At 43.7% G+C, this 14,403-nt stretch overlaps 1 pseudogene; it reads right to left on the reverse strand.

Annotated features, from left to right (window-relative positions):
* Nucleotides 1–3,183: 3,183 nt before the first annotated feature.
* The window catches only part of LOC143112593 (rab proteins geranylgeranyltransferase component A 2-like), a 29,452-nt pseudogene continuing 18,232 nt past the window's right edge, over nt 3,184–14,403 (reverse strand).

A 14,403-nucleotide genomic window follows, 5' to 3' on the forward strand; every position in this document is an offset into this window, starting at 1 on the left:
ATTCCCCAAAAGCTTCCGCAACAGTCTTCAGCGTCTGTGCGAAGAATCCAAATCAAAAGTGATTTGGAATGTCTCGACTCTACTGAACTCTGCAGGTGAAAGGAGGACATCATCACTACCACGCGAGCTTTCCGCTCTGTCATTACCAGAGGAGTGATGACCAGATGCATGCGTGCTCGTGGACGTGTACACACACACACACGCTCTCTTTCTTCCCCTGTCCTGTGCGCGCGCGAGTAGGCCTTTTGGCAACTCAACCAGAAATCTATTTTCAGCTAACCTATTAAATCTGAGGCAAAAACCATGTATGTGATAATACATTTTACGTGTCAAATTATAATATTACTCTCATTGCATACTACCAACGTTTAGACTTTGATCATTTCTAGTGGCTATGTTAGACCAATCGAGTCATTGACGCGCAGAGACCAAGCCAGGGGTTCAGGTTTACGCAATACTAAGGCACTGTTTTAAACGAAGCAAATGCCACCGGCCTGCAACAACAGCGTCTGATGTGGTCTTGGGAATTCAAAGAAATAGATATATGTGCCAATTACTGTCGATTTCGCCAGTCGTTGGGTATCAGTCCACCGCTTAGTTTAATGGAGCAGGTAGGTAGCCAAGTGAAATGTTGATTATGGAGTTTCAATTGGCTGTGTGTTGGTTGACGGTATAGCGAACTAACAACATAATAACATAATTTAATTTGCATAAAAATACGTTTACAGTGTCAAAAGAGACAAGTAGTCTACTCCAAATATAGTTAAGGCTGTTTGAGACACAGAAATACGTCGAACATATTTGGGATCTGGGGATGCAGGTTATTTAATTCTTCGCTAGATGGCGGTCACATCATGTAGCAGCCTAATGTCCACAACAAAGAATGGGATTACTGTGTGAAAGGACAGATACAATATTGTGAAACTGATTATCAGCGTTCGCCAGTGCTCGCATTTTCGTAAGTGATTTTGTACATGATAATAAAATCAAGACTTTTCTTAAAGTAAAATCTAATTGAAACTCAAGATTGTGGGCCAAAATAAGGACGTCATTTGAAAAGAACCATCATCATTCTCATGTTTGTCCGACTTTGGCCAAAATTTGCTTTACAACTTATAGGCTACCCATAATATATAATAATCCAGCCCTATAAAAAGTAACAACTTTTCCTCTGAAGATGCGACTTGGCCTGTAACTTTGCATAGGATTAATATACAATTCCATAACAAACCATATGAATCGCCATTAACCGAGGTTCCGTGATTCATCAGATGGCGAAAACGCACACAAGCCATGTCACGGCCGATTGTTAGAAAAAGAGTGTGGAATTCTGTCACATAATTCTCCGTTCCTTGGCACGCATTCTCCCAAGTCTCCCAGTTGTGCCCCCTGCTGTGAGCTGTGGCTGCGCGGTCCCCGCTAGGTGTCTTGCCTGTGGCTGTTCTTACCCTTTGCGTTTTAATGTCAAGACTCTTCATGCAGAAAATTGATTCCCAATGATACCAATGAGCGGCTCGGTCACTCAGGAGAGAAGAAACCCCCCAAACAAAACAGCCAAATACCTACAATAACCAAATTATTAGAGAGATGATTCTTCCACACATGAACAGTAGGCATATGAGTCAGGTTTTTAAAACGAAAAAAAAATGAAGAAAATGGCAAATGTGTCACAATTGTATACTAATTGGTTGAAAGAGTAGGCCTAAGCCCGCACTTAATCCACAAATGCATGTTGTATCTATGAAGTATTGAAAATACAGAAGTAGGCTAGGTCTAGTACCTAACTTCACATATTCTAATGATTAATGACTCTCATGGGTGACGTTTACGCTTGTGTAGCCTGTGGTCAGCACCATCTCAGGAAACCCATAGGTAAGTTACCCTATATGGCCAAACGAGTTACAGTAATAACCAGTCTTAAAGCTCCATGGAAACAGACATTTGAAACCCTGTCAGTGCGCAGAGCAGGATCTAAAATGATACTATGTAGGCCTATGTGTGTAAGTCCTTTCCTGCGTCAAAACTAAGTAGGTATTGTATAGACTATTGTATGATTATGGCCTCGGTCTGTAGAAACTTGGAGGACGACACAGTATAGGCTAATTTAGGCTATAACTAGGCTATTTGGAGTCATTCTCAAATTCTTTGAGTCATTCTCATTCTCACAGCTGCCGGTTATGTGATCCGGTCAACTTCGCACCTGAAAGGGCACTGTTTGCACTCGCTGAGTCCATGTTTTGCCTATCTTGGGCTGAGTCTGCTGCGGGCCTAAGCGATTCATCCCCGCCAGAGTCAGTAAATACCCTCAACAGAACTGCTATCAAATTCCAGAGAAACAAAGAGCTCAGCCGGGAGTATGGGACTTACGCGTTCGCAACCATAATTAGCCATCTGTCCTTGCAAAGGCACGGTAAACCAAATGTCATCACACGCCCCCTCCCCTCTCTCCCCCCTTTCTCTCCGATAGTCTCTCATACAGCCTTGCTGTCGTTTTGGCTAAATTGCAAGTGTTTGTTTGGAAACTCAGGAAACTTTCACGGCACATCGGCACACCTGCGAACAGCTGCTGCGACAGAGCGCGCGCCGTTACACTTATATTCGATTCTATGCGGAGATTCGTTTGCACCTGGCTGCAAGAGCAACGTGCCATTTCACAACAGTTTTTCTTACACGCTCTTTGTCACCTTGCCTTTTTCTCAGTTAAAGTTTTTCCGGAGTTTTTTTATTTTTTTAATTGTGTATTCTTTTCTCAAAATACTTCTGAGACACATAGGCTATTCAGTATTTTACATGATTAACAAGATGAACGATTCGAGGCAAGGAAAGTGGAATCAAATTAGACACAATAAACTAACAGGTAAAACGGAGACAACTTTTCATACTCAATATGAAATACACAAACCAAAGATGCACATTATTTCAAATTAAATAAAGTAAATAAATAATACTTCTGTTTGAGAGTTCCAAGTACACATACAGTGTTCAGTACATATTTTGAAGGTAACACATAGTATGTAGTCTACACATGATGACATTAAGCTTCCTTCCCTAGCCTATATCAAATCCTCCAACAGAACAATTTGGACTGACTGGTCTGTGCTTTTGAGAAAGGGGGTGGCCTAACATCAAGAGTATAACAAGTCACAATGATGTTTCAACACAATGTCATGTTGTGAGGCTGCTCTAGTATCTTCTGAGAAAAAGGAATATCACAGTATAGTGTCTGTAATGTCCAAGTCCATAGCAACCACCTTACTGAATCAACATGGATTTTTTTAGTGTTGCAATAGACTGTCATGATGTCTATTGAAGGCATTTCACAAGTATTACAATGTTACTGTACATTCCATAACAGTATTTGTGTGTGAGTGAACTATCATAATCTTTTCTCTGTGATGAAGAATAATCCATCAGGGGGTAGAAATTTCAGAACTCTGGTGAACTCAAGGCACCATGGCAGAGGAACTGTGCATTGTTTTCAAGAAAATAAAATAAATAAAATAATAATAACTAGATGTACCGCAGAGCGGTACAAAATATGACCGCCGCCCAGTCCAGCACATTTTTTCCACAAAAATAAATCACGCTGAAAGGCCTATATGATTCTAACTGTCTCACTAAATTGCATTATCCACACTCAATTCTCACTGGTATCTGCTAGACAACAAGTACCAAAACATGATTAGTTCATAGATTTCACATGTAAAATTCATTTTATACAACCCGACCCCCATCTTGCCTGTTCATAATTCTGAGAAATTCTTGAATTGTGTGCATGTGTGCGTGTACATGTTTATGTTTATTTATGTGTGTGTGTGTGTGTGTGTGCTTGTGTGTTTGCCTGCGTATGTGTGTTTGTACATGTGCATGCATGCGTAGTCTACTGTGTGAGTATGTGTCATACGTATGATTACTGTGAATGTATGTGTGTGCGTGTGTACCTGTTTATGCACATGTGTGCACATGGAATGGGTTAACATGACCCCTGGAGGCAAACATACGGAAAAAATTGGTCATCCTAGGCCCTACGGTTCTCAAGATATTCACAGAAAACTGTGTCTGCCCTACCCTCCTTTCGGGGGGTCCAGTACAGCGGAGGGGCTACAGATCAAAACAAAAAACGATGGTTCCATGCTATCCATGTGGGGTTACATGCCCACCAAGTTTCGTGTACCCCGGTCTTTCAGTGTCCCGGGAATCCTTGTTGGTGTACGGTCACTAAATGTACACATAAATTATTTTATTGTAAGGCCCCCCATGAACGAAAGTTCACAAAACTTGGCATGCATTCGGAGGGTGTCATGATCCTACACTTTCAATTTCGTGCAGTTTTGGGTGGGATGGGTTGACATGCCCCCTTAAGACCAACTTACAAAAAAAAGGTGGACCTCCTAGGCCCTACGGTTCTCGAGATATTCACAGAAAACTGTCTCCGGCCAGGCCAGTTGGTGTATAGTAACATAAATTAATTTATTGTGTGGCCCCCCATGAACGGAATTCCACGAAACTTGGCGTCTATTCAGAGGGTGTCATAATGATCCTACACTTCATTACACCTACACCTCATTTTTACTTTTTTGTGTTTAACTAGGTGGCGCTATACATGAAATGAGTGGTTATGAAATGGGTTGACATGGCCCCTTGAGATCAACATACAAAAAAAAATGGTCCTCCTAAACCTTACGGTTCTCGAGATATTCACAGAAAACTGTGTCTGCCCTACCCTCCTTTCGGGGGGTGCAGTCCAGCGGGGGGGCTACAGATCAAAACGAAAAACGATGGTTCCATGCTATCCATGTGGGGTTACATGCCCACCAAGTTTCGTCTACCCCGGTCTTTCAGTGTCCCGGGAATCCTTGACAGAAATTTGGACATGCGAAAAAAAAAAAAAAAAAAATCTGACTAAACTTATATGACCGCCGCTTCGCTGCGCGGCGGTCATAATAATAGTTTAAAGCAAGTAGCCTACTGAGAAAATATATTAAATAAAAATGAGACCATAAATGGGAAACACATGAATTATACATTTTTAAAAAGAATATGTAAGAAAAGGGACTCATACCTTTATGAAATGTTTAGAAGATATTTAGAAATGAACAATGAAATATGCAACTTCATAGTTAAGAATTTTCTGGAATGAACCAATGTCAAGTAAAGATGTAGTATCATGACAATTATTCTGTTAGCCAGGTGTGACTGAAGAGATGTGATTTAACTAACACTGGAACAACTTAACTACCAGCAGCAAAACCATCCGTGAAAATGGAGATCATTGTAAAAGACCAACCATTTAGTAAATGAGGTCCTGGCCCTGGATTAGTGGAACATTTCTGATAATGTGTCGGGTTTCATTTCACACAAATACTACTGTGATAATGTGTACTGACAGAGACACAGGTATGTGTTCATGTTCTCTCTTTTTGAAGCGTAATGCAAATCAAATCAAATCAAATGACGCTCTCTGACCATAGCTAGTGGTGGCATTATTTCTGCACGCTGAAGGGGTATGAATGATACTGCAGGTGGCTGGTGGTGGCTTGGGAGGAGCAGCTTTGAGGTGATCATGTCTGACGTCCACTCTTCAGATGGAGGGCTATCCTCCTGCTCTGTCTCTTCGGCCCTTTCCTGAGTGGCAACGCCCCCCCCCCCCTGCTCCTCCAACTCTGCCGCCACCTTGTCCGTTGCCTCTGGTTGGCTCTTGGAGTCCTCGTCTTCTCTCTTGTTCGGCGAGCCCGACTCGGTCTGGGCGGTCCCCTCGAAGCCAGCGGCCACCCCTGAGGGCCCCTCTCCCTTTTGGAGGATGTCATCAGCGCCAGGGGCGGGTGGGCAGAACTCAGGGAGGATCTGACGGAGAAAATGTGTTTCGGCCTGTAGAAACACACATGCACACAGACACACGCACACAAATGTAAGGGTCGCAATGTAAATGTAATGTAACCGTTATGCCACCTTTAGGTATTCTGCTGATTCAAAATGAAAAGGACAACAATCTCTGTTACAGTAGTGGGAAAGCACTGAAGAACTAACATGACATTCCATGAAATATAAAACACAGACACACACACACACACACACACCAATTCCTTCTGAATTTAGGAGCGAAGAAGGCTGCTGCTCATCATCTTCATATAGGAATCCCAGCCTAGGCTTGTGTTGGGCCCAGTGCAGACGTACGAAGCAGCTGCCGTCCATCCTTGAGGTGTCCAGCATGATGGTACACATCGCCCACTGGTTCTTTTCATTGCCGGCACAGAAGCAATCAGAGGTGTCGCAAGTGTCTCAATCAGACATATCATTTCTTTCCTTTTCATTTGAGGATTGTCAAGATTGTAATCTAAAAGGGGAGAGTCCGGACAGGAAGAAAGGTTCTAGGGGTCAGCTGAGTTAGAGGTGGATCATAAAAGCTAGAGGTCACAGAATAACCCATTATGCTTGTTGTCAACCTCCTTGGTACACTCTTACCATCCCAGCGTCTACACAGCACATGTTAAAATACAAAGTTTATCTTTTGTGTTTCACTGATTTCATTGGAACTTAATTGTCCACTATCTTCAAAACTGCTTGATAGACTCAAAACAATGATCAAAGCACTATTTTTTATATTATTTTTTCCTATACTGTATGTTTACGTTACGTATCATTGCACACATTTTGAACCAATGCAACAGATATCTTTGTGTGTATTCATAGACTGACATTTAGTTTTTGTGGTATACACGCACGCACACCAGTACACACACACACACACACACACGCATTGAGCAGCATTGTCTTTTCAAGCACTGTTTGCCCTGTTCCCCTCGCTGTCTGACACCCCTTGATGTGTTAGCAACCTCCATCGGAAGTGCCATCAAACAAAAGGCACGCTTAATTTGGCGCCGACGCATCTTTTACTCCCGCCCACCCTCCTTCGCTCCTTTGCTCTTTCTCTCCCTCCTTTTTTTTCCACAAAGTGTAAATCTGTCACTCTGTATCGTTACCCTTTAAGTACAAGGGCCCCCAAAAAAGAAAGGCAAAGAAAGAGAGGGGAGGAAAAAAAGGTGTCAGTCTGAAATGTCAGTGCGGTCATTACCAAAATGTCACACAATTATAACGCGTGTTCCTCCCCTAGGCTTGGGGGGCACAGTGATTTGGTTAATTTGGAGAGGAGCAGAGGTGTGGCGGTATCAATGTTTAACGGTACTTACGCCAAAAAAAAAGAAGATCAACTGGCCACCTCGCCGCCCCACGAACACACACACACACACAGGACACACACTCACATTAATTCACTCGTGGTAGAAGGGGTCAGCATTTAAGGCGAATGCTCACATAAGCACATGGTCACAGCTTCAAAATGTTTATGCTGTCCAGAAGGATTTTTGGTATACTGATTCCTGCACTTACAGTTCACACAAAAATAAAATGCTTTGGTAATAACGGTCATAGAGCATCCAGAGTGGAGACAGTACAAAGGGTCCTCCCATGGCATTTACTCCACCAAAACAAATGCTCACGTGTGAACAAACACAAATACAAATGTGTGTGTGTGTGTGCTTACAAGCGTGTCTGTAGACTAGTTGTCCAAACACCCGGGCCAAACAAATAAGGTGTGCACAGACACTCACACACCCCCCCCCCCCAAAACACACACATATACACACAGAGAAAACACACGTGAGAAATGTCAGATTATCATACAGGCGGGCCCATTATACACCGTAACACCGTGGCACAGCTTCACACCTCTCCAGTAACAAGCACATCTAACACAAACTGGCACATCGCCAGTTCATGCACACATACACACACACACACACACACACACACACACACACACACACACACACACATAAACAGACAATCACATAAACACAAACACACGCACACACAGACACACATGCACAGCTTCAAAAGCACAGACAGGGCCTCTTCCCACATCACCTCTTTGGGTCCCTTTGGGCACATTTCTTTCTTTTTCCCCCTTTTCAAAATTGGAAAAAGAATAATAAGTTCCCCTCAGCGTGTCGTCCATCTTTCCCAAACCATCACCGTGCCGCACCGGCGCCGCGCCCCATCCGTGACACCTCTACCCAAACCCAATCACCCCTGTCATGCCCCCCACACACACACCATTCAACCCCCCCCCCCTCAACTCTGAATGTCCCCCCACCCTCGGTCCTCAACCTCAGAGGATGGATGGGACAGGAGCAAGGTGTGTGTGTGTGTGTGTGTGTGCGGCGGGAGGGGGGCCGTGGATCTGTTGTTCAGGTGACTTTGTCTCTTTGACCTGTTCTGGCCGACTGCTCCCCTTATCTGGCGATTCATCCTGGATAACTCCCGCAGTACTTGTCCTGACATTTTAATTAAAATAGTACTACCTCATTCCTGTGATAGAAAGGGTGGTCCACTGGCGAGCCAGCGCAGCCCACCTGAGCTAGACTCACCAGGCTCAAACAGTCACAGATGTACAGAGAGAGGGAGAGAGAGAGAGGGAGAGAAAGGGACAGACAGAGAGAGAGAACAAAGAGTCCAGAAGAAACAGAGAGAAGAGATGAAGAGGATGATGGGAGAATAATAACAGTAACCCAGGGAATACTGTGTGTGTGTGTGTGTTTGACAGAAAGAGAGAGATCGGCTTCCATCTCAGAGTCATCTGAGGTCTGATGACTTTGTCTCTTTGACAGACAGTGGGGAGAAGATATTCCATGCCCCCCCCCCAAAACACACACACACACACACACACACACACTTTCTCTTGAATGCTGGAGAAATGCTCACCTGCACTGTGTGGACATCAGGGGAAAACTAGCGTATAGATCTCTGATCCACTCATCTCAATATACCAATTGAAGCTTACTTTAATATATGCTTACTAAATTTAATATAAAGCCAAGGGGCTTGCCATGTTTACTAGGCTTTACACACATAAACAGCACATCCATCTACAATCTCTACAAGTACAACTCAATGCAAAGAAGCGCTAACACCTATCACACACTGGTAATTGGAGATGCTATTTTTATACGTGTGCGGAGCGTGGGGTCACCTTGGAGGTCACTCTCTAAATTACTATCAGCTAGCCGAGCGGCGTCTGACAGCGCGTAATGGGGATCAATGGCACAAGTGCCTAACACCAGGCCCGCCGTGCCACCATCAATATCAACCAGTGTTATTGCCGATAATGTCTCATCGCGCGGCCTGCCCGATGAATGTCACCGCCACTGCAACCAACTCTGGGGCCGACTATATCTTTCTTCTTTAGAGGCGAGGGAGAGATGGAGAGATGGAGGGAGGGAGAGAGGGAGAGATGGAGGGAGGGGAGGAAAAAGGTAAACGATGGCGCGGTGACAGAGACGACAGGCTTGGTTAAGTCCTCCGGGGAGGGGGAAAATATATGACGTCTCAGCATCTGCGAGGTAACCATGGGCAACGCTCTTGATTTCTCCCAATGGGAAGGGAGAATTGATTTACGGAAGAGAAGGGGTGAGGCGAGACCTGGGTACGGAACGCTAAGGTTTGAAGGTGACGCTCAGAGGAAATGGGCCGGTGGGATGATGTTGGGGTGGTTTTTTTTTTTTTGGGGGGGGGGGCATTCTCACCTTTGAATGGTTCCTCTCTGGGGCTGGGGGTTATATAGTATAATGTGGAAAGTACGGGTGTGAGGTGTCTCAAACTGTGGCCAGAAGATCTGGAGGTGCACCAGATCTAAGACGACGGGAGATTACAAAACAGGACACCAATGATAGACGTTTCACTCATCACACTTATGCAATATGGTCAAACCAAGACCACAATGATAGGTTCAGTGGCAGGGATCACTGTTAGTTGAGGATACTGATGAAGTGCATGCCTTTGCTCAGAAATCAGAACTCAGAAAAAATATAAAGTTTTCATGACTTTTTTTTTGCCAAATATGTCAGCTGGTGTCACATGGAGCCACATATAGTACACATTGACAATGATGCCCTCCATTTAACATTTTGGCTCTGCAAGAGAAAAAAGCCTGATTTCTCATCTCATCACCTCCATCAGCTAAACACAAAGCAGCTGGATAGGACACTATTCATAATCAGCACTAACTCTATCCCAGTGATTCGTGCTGAAACTGGGTCGTCTGGAGACGTCTGTCTCCACTTTAGTCGGTCTTTCCGTGCTAATCTCCTGTGGTCCACCCCACAGATTTGAGCAGTGAGATGAAATCTGCTATAGATTTGGAGAGCTGTAGGTCAGCTTCCTCAGGGTCTAGATGTTGAGTGCTCTGCTACACGGAACCAGGATAAGAGACAAAGACAAAAAGCTCTCCGTTGTGATAAGGGCTGAGATATCTGTGTGTGTGTGTGTGTGTGTGTGTGTCCATGTATGCATGGGTGTATGTGTGTGAGTGTGTGTGTGTGTGTGTATGTATGCATGGGTGTATGTGTGTGTGTGTGTGTGTGTGTATGTGTGTGTGTGTGTGTGTGTGTGTGTGTGTCCATGTATGCATGGGTGTCTGTGTGTGTGTGTGTGTGTCCATGTATGCATGGGTGTATGTGTGTGTGTGTGTGTGTGTGTGTGTGTGTGTGTGTGTGTGTCCATGTATGCATGGGTGTATGTGTGTGTGTGTGTGTGTGTCCATGTATGCATGGGTGTATGTGTGTGTGTGTGTGTGTGTGTGTGTGTGTGTGTGTGTGTGTGTGTGTGTGTCCATGTATGCATGGGTGTATGTGTGTGTGTGTGTGTGTGTGTGTGTGTGTGTGTCCATGTATGCATGGGTGTATGTGTGTGTGTGTGTGTGTGTGTGTCCATGTATGCATGGGTGTATGTGTGTGTGTGTATGTGTGTGTGTGTGTGTGTACATGTATGCATGGGTGTATGTGTGTGTGTGTGTGTGTGTCCATGTATGCATGGGTGTATGTGTGTGTGTGTGTGTGTGTGTGTGTGTGTGTACATGTATGCATGGGTGTATGTGTGTGTGTGTGTGTGTGTACATGTATGCATGGGTGTATGTGTGTGTGTGTGTGTCTATGTATGCATGGGTGTATGTGTGTGTGTGTGTGTGTGTGTGTGTGTGTGTGTACATGTATGCATGGGTGTATGTGTGTGTGTGTGTGTGTGTCCATGTATGCATGGGTGTATGTGTGTGTGTGTGTGTGTGTGTGTGTGTGTGTGTGTATGTGTGTGTGTGTGTGTGTATGCATATGAGACACAAAGTATGTGTCTTTTATTTTGTTTGGTGAGCACTGAAGACTACCATCAAAGCGGCGAGTCACAGGCCTTAAGGAGAGGATTTAGGCTGCCCTGTTTAATAGTCGCAGGGGTGGGATCCGTGGAGCCGTCCCAAAGCAATCCTCTGGAGGTTGGCCACTTCTTTAAGGCCCCTCATCTCTCTCTCTCTCTCTCTCTCTCTCTCTCTCTCTCTCTGTGTCTCTCTCTCTCTCTCTCTCTGTCTCTGTTGTTTTTCTGCTCTTTCTCCGGTTCAAAGAGACCCATGGCAGCCTTGGGAGCCGCACAGCGAGACACGGGGGAGAAACAGACGAGAGGAGAGGAGAAAGGAACGAAAGAAAAGGAAGACAAAAAAGGGTCTTCCCCAACGGGACGAGAGGTGAGTCGCAGCCCAAGGCACCGTGGACACAAGGGACATTGCCATCACAACATAGAACAACAACAACAACAATAATATAGTAAAAATAATAGTTATAATAGTAATAATAATAATAATAATAATAATAATAGTAATAATAATCAGGAAATCATTGTCTTTCTCCTAACCATGTGGATGTGGTGAGAAGGGGCAGAGGGAGGAGCAGAGGCAGGGAGGGGGGGGGGGGGCTCTGCTTTCTCTGCTCAGGGCCCAAACAACCACAGCCACCATTTGCCACCAGAGAGACAGATTATCAACCACGTGTGTGTGTGTGTGTGTGCGTGTGTGTGTGTGTGTGTGTGTGTGTGTGTGTGTGCGTGTGTGTGTGTGTGTGTGTGTGTGTGTGTGTGTGTGTGTGTGTGTGTGTGTGTGTGTGTGTATGTGTGTGTGTGTGTGTGTGTGTGTGTGTGTGTGTGTGTGTGTGTATGTGTGTGTGTATGTGTGTGTGTGTGTGTGTGTGTGTGTGTGTGTGTGTGTGTGTGTATGTGTGTGTGTGTGTGTGTGTGTGTGTTAGAGTGCGCAAAAGAGAAAGAAAGTATTTGAGAGATAGCAAATGTGTGTGTGCGTGTGTGTGCATGTGTTTGTGGTGTGTGTGTGTGTGTGTGTGTGTGTGTGTGTGTGTGTGTGTGGCATACCACTCGGTGCCTGTGGGGAGACACACAATGGGAATACGGAGGTAAGGTTGAACACGCTCAGCCATTCCAAATCAGTTAGCTTGGTGCACACCAATTATCAATGCAGCTGTTTTTGTTGCCAAGAATATGTAAATGCTTTAGTTTTGTAGGCTTCTGTGCAGAATTCAAATAGATAACTCAAGCATCTCCATGAAGTATCCAACAATCACACGAGTGAAAAGGATTCGACTTCAAACAGGGATAACCGGAGGGAGTGAAGGTGTGGTGAATGGGTTAAAAAATGCCTGAAAATCTAAAAGATGCAGATCAGAAAGCGATTGTTAATGTTGTTATATGTCTACATGTGTATACATACCAGTGGCGGCTAGTGGTTATAAAAATAACAGAGAAAGGAAGGTGCGCTTGATTGGTGTTGGTGGCAAATGTGAGGTTGTGATGTTGTTGGTGGCATATGTGAACAATAGAGTATGTAGGCCACCTACCCAGACACATTTAAAGCAGCAGTATGTATGTAGTATTTTAACTGGTAATGTTGTGCTATAAAAGCTGTTCTGACATTCTTAGGGGTGGTCTGAGCTAAGGAGCTAGGCTACCATGCAGTAGCCAGAAAAGTTGTGGGTTCAATTCTTGGCTTCCACCATTGTGCATTTGAGCAAGGCACTTAACCCCAAATTGCTCCAGGGACAATGGACTTGTATATAATTGAAATATATAAGTCACTTTGGATAATAGTGTCTATTAAATTAATACATGTAAATGTAAATAAATGTAAATTTAGGTCTGGGAAGTCAGGAAAGATATGTAGGTCTAATACTCTGTTTTCCAGATGTGCAAAATTATGGAAAGGAGGTTTTGCTCAATGTAATACATTTGCAAAAAAGTTTTTAGTATTATTATACTAAAAAGTATTAGCAAAAGTATTATACTAAAATAGACACTTGTTTTATAAAACCATGTAACTATTTACTATTTAAAAAATAGACCTTAAATGTGGTTATTTGTAACATGCTATTGTTTTAAAGCCAAATCGCTATAATTTAAAGACAGGTTGTAGACCTAATAGCTAAGTGGGAATTTATACTCGAAAGGCAAATGTCATTGAAGACGTAATTAAAGGAATGCATCATCGTCTGAAACATTTATTAACGATGTCACCATCCAAAGATACAGTAAGAATGGTGAAAACAAAAACATATTAACAACAAGAACATTATTAACATTTGTTTAGTTAAGGCATAACTTGGATGATTATAACAAAGCATAAATAACATTTTTTTTGTATCAGCAAATCCCTGAACTGTCCAAGTTTGTGACAGTCCAGCAGTAGGCCGATTGTTTTCTGTGCTACCAGTTAGTATGTATGTAGTATGTAGCATTCAGTAGCCTACCTGTGCTACCAGTTAGTATGTATGTAGTATGTAGCATTCAAAAGCCTTACCATCTTTTTTTGGAATATGAATTTTTGGAACTGGTCTTCCTGCTGCTTTGATCCTAACCTTCGCACTGTAGTTGAATGTATAAAAGATGGACAATGTCCTCTGATTTCATTTTACTCTTTATTTCACAGGGTCTGAGGTGTTTATAATTGACTTCAATGAGGGGCTTGAGGAGGAAGCTCCTCCATACAGCAATTGCGATAGGGGGTGCTGTTGGCATTTTGACCTAGGGAAATTATTTTTGTTCATTCAAAGTGTTCAAATAGTAACATTAACAGTAATTTATCAGATTAGTAATTCATGTTATATATTTTTGTTTTTTCTCAAAATTTTTAGAGAGGGTGTTCCTCCCTTTCCTCAATGAAAGAGCCTCCACGAATGTATATGCATAAGACTATCAATATGTCTCTGCACCTCCTTCACACAGTGACTTTGTGCATGTGTGTGTATAGCATGTGTATGAGTGTGTGTGTGTGTGTGTGTGTGTGTGTGTACGGGTCCACCTTTTGAGAGTTCCTTATAGTGTAATGATATGTGTCATCGACTGTGTTTGTATGTATATTTCAGCTCTCTCACTCTGTGTGTGTGTGTGTGTGTGTGTGTCAGGTGCATCAGCATGGAGTAATGCACTGAGGAGAGACTGCATTACTCCGGGGCTGAGCGGCAACTATCCATCTCCCTCTGGGAAGCGCGCTGGGCTGGGCTGGGCTGCCCGCTCTCATCCCCCACT

Source organism: Alosa pseudoharengus, unplaced genomic scaffold (genome assembly GCF_046254945.1).
Source record: "Alosa pseudoharengus isolate Yale_2024_CS ecotype anadromous, Long Island Sound unplaced genomic scaffold, YU_APseudo_1.1 YU_APseudo_1.1_scf_8, whole genome shotgun sequence".
NCBI classification, from domain to species: Eukaryota; Metazoa; Chordata; class Actinopteri; order Clupeiformes; family Clupeidae; genus Alosa; species Alosa pseudoharengus.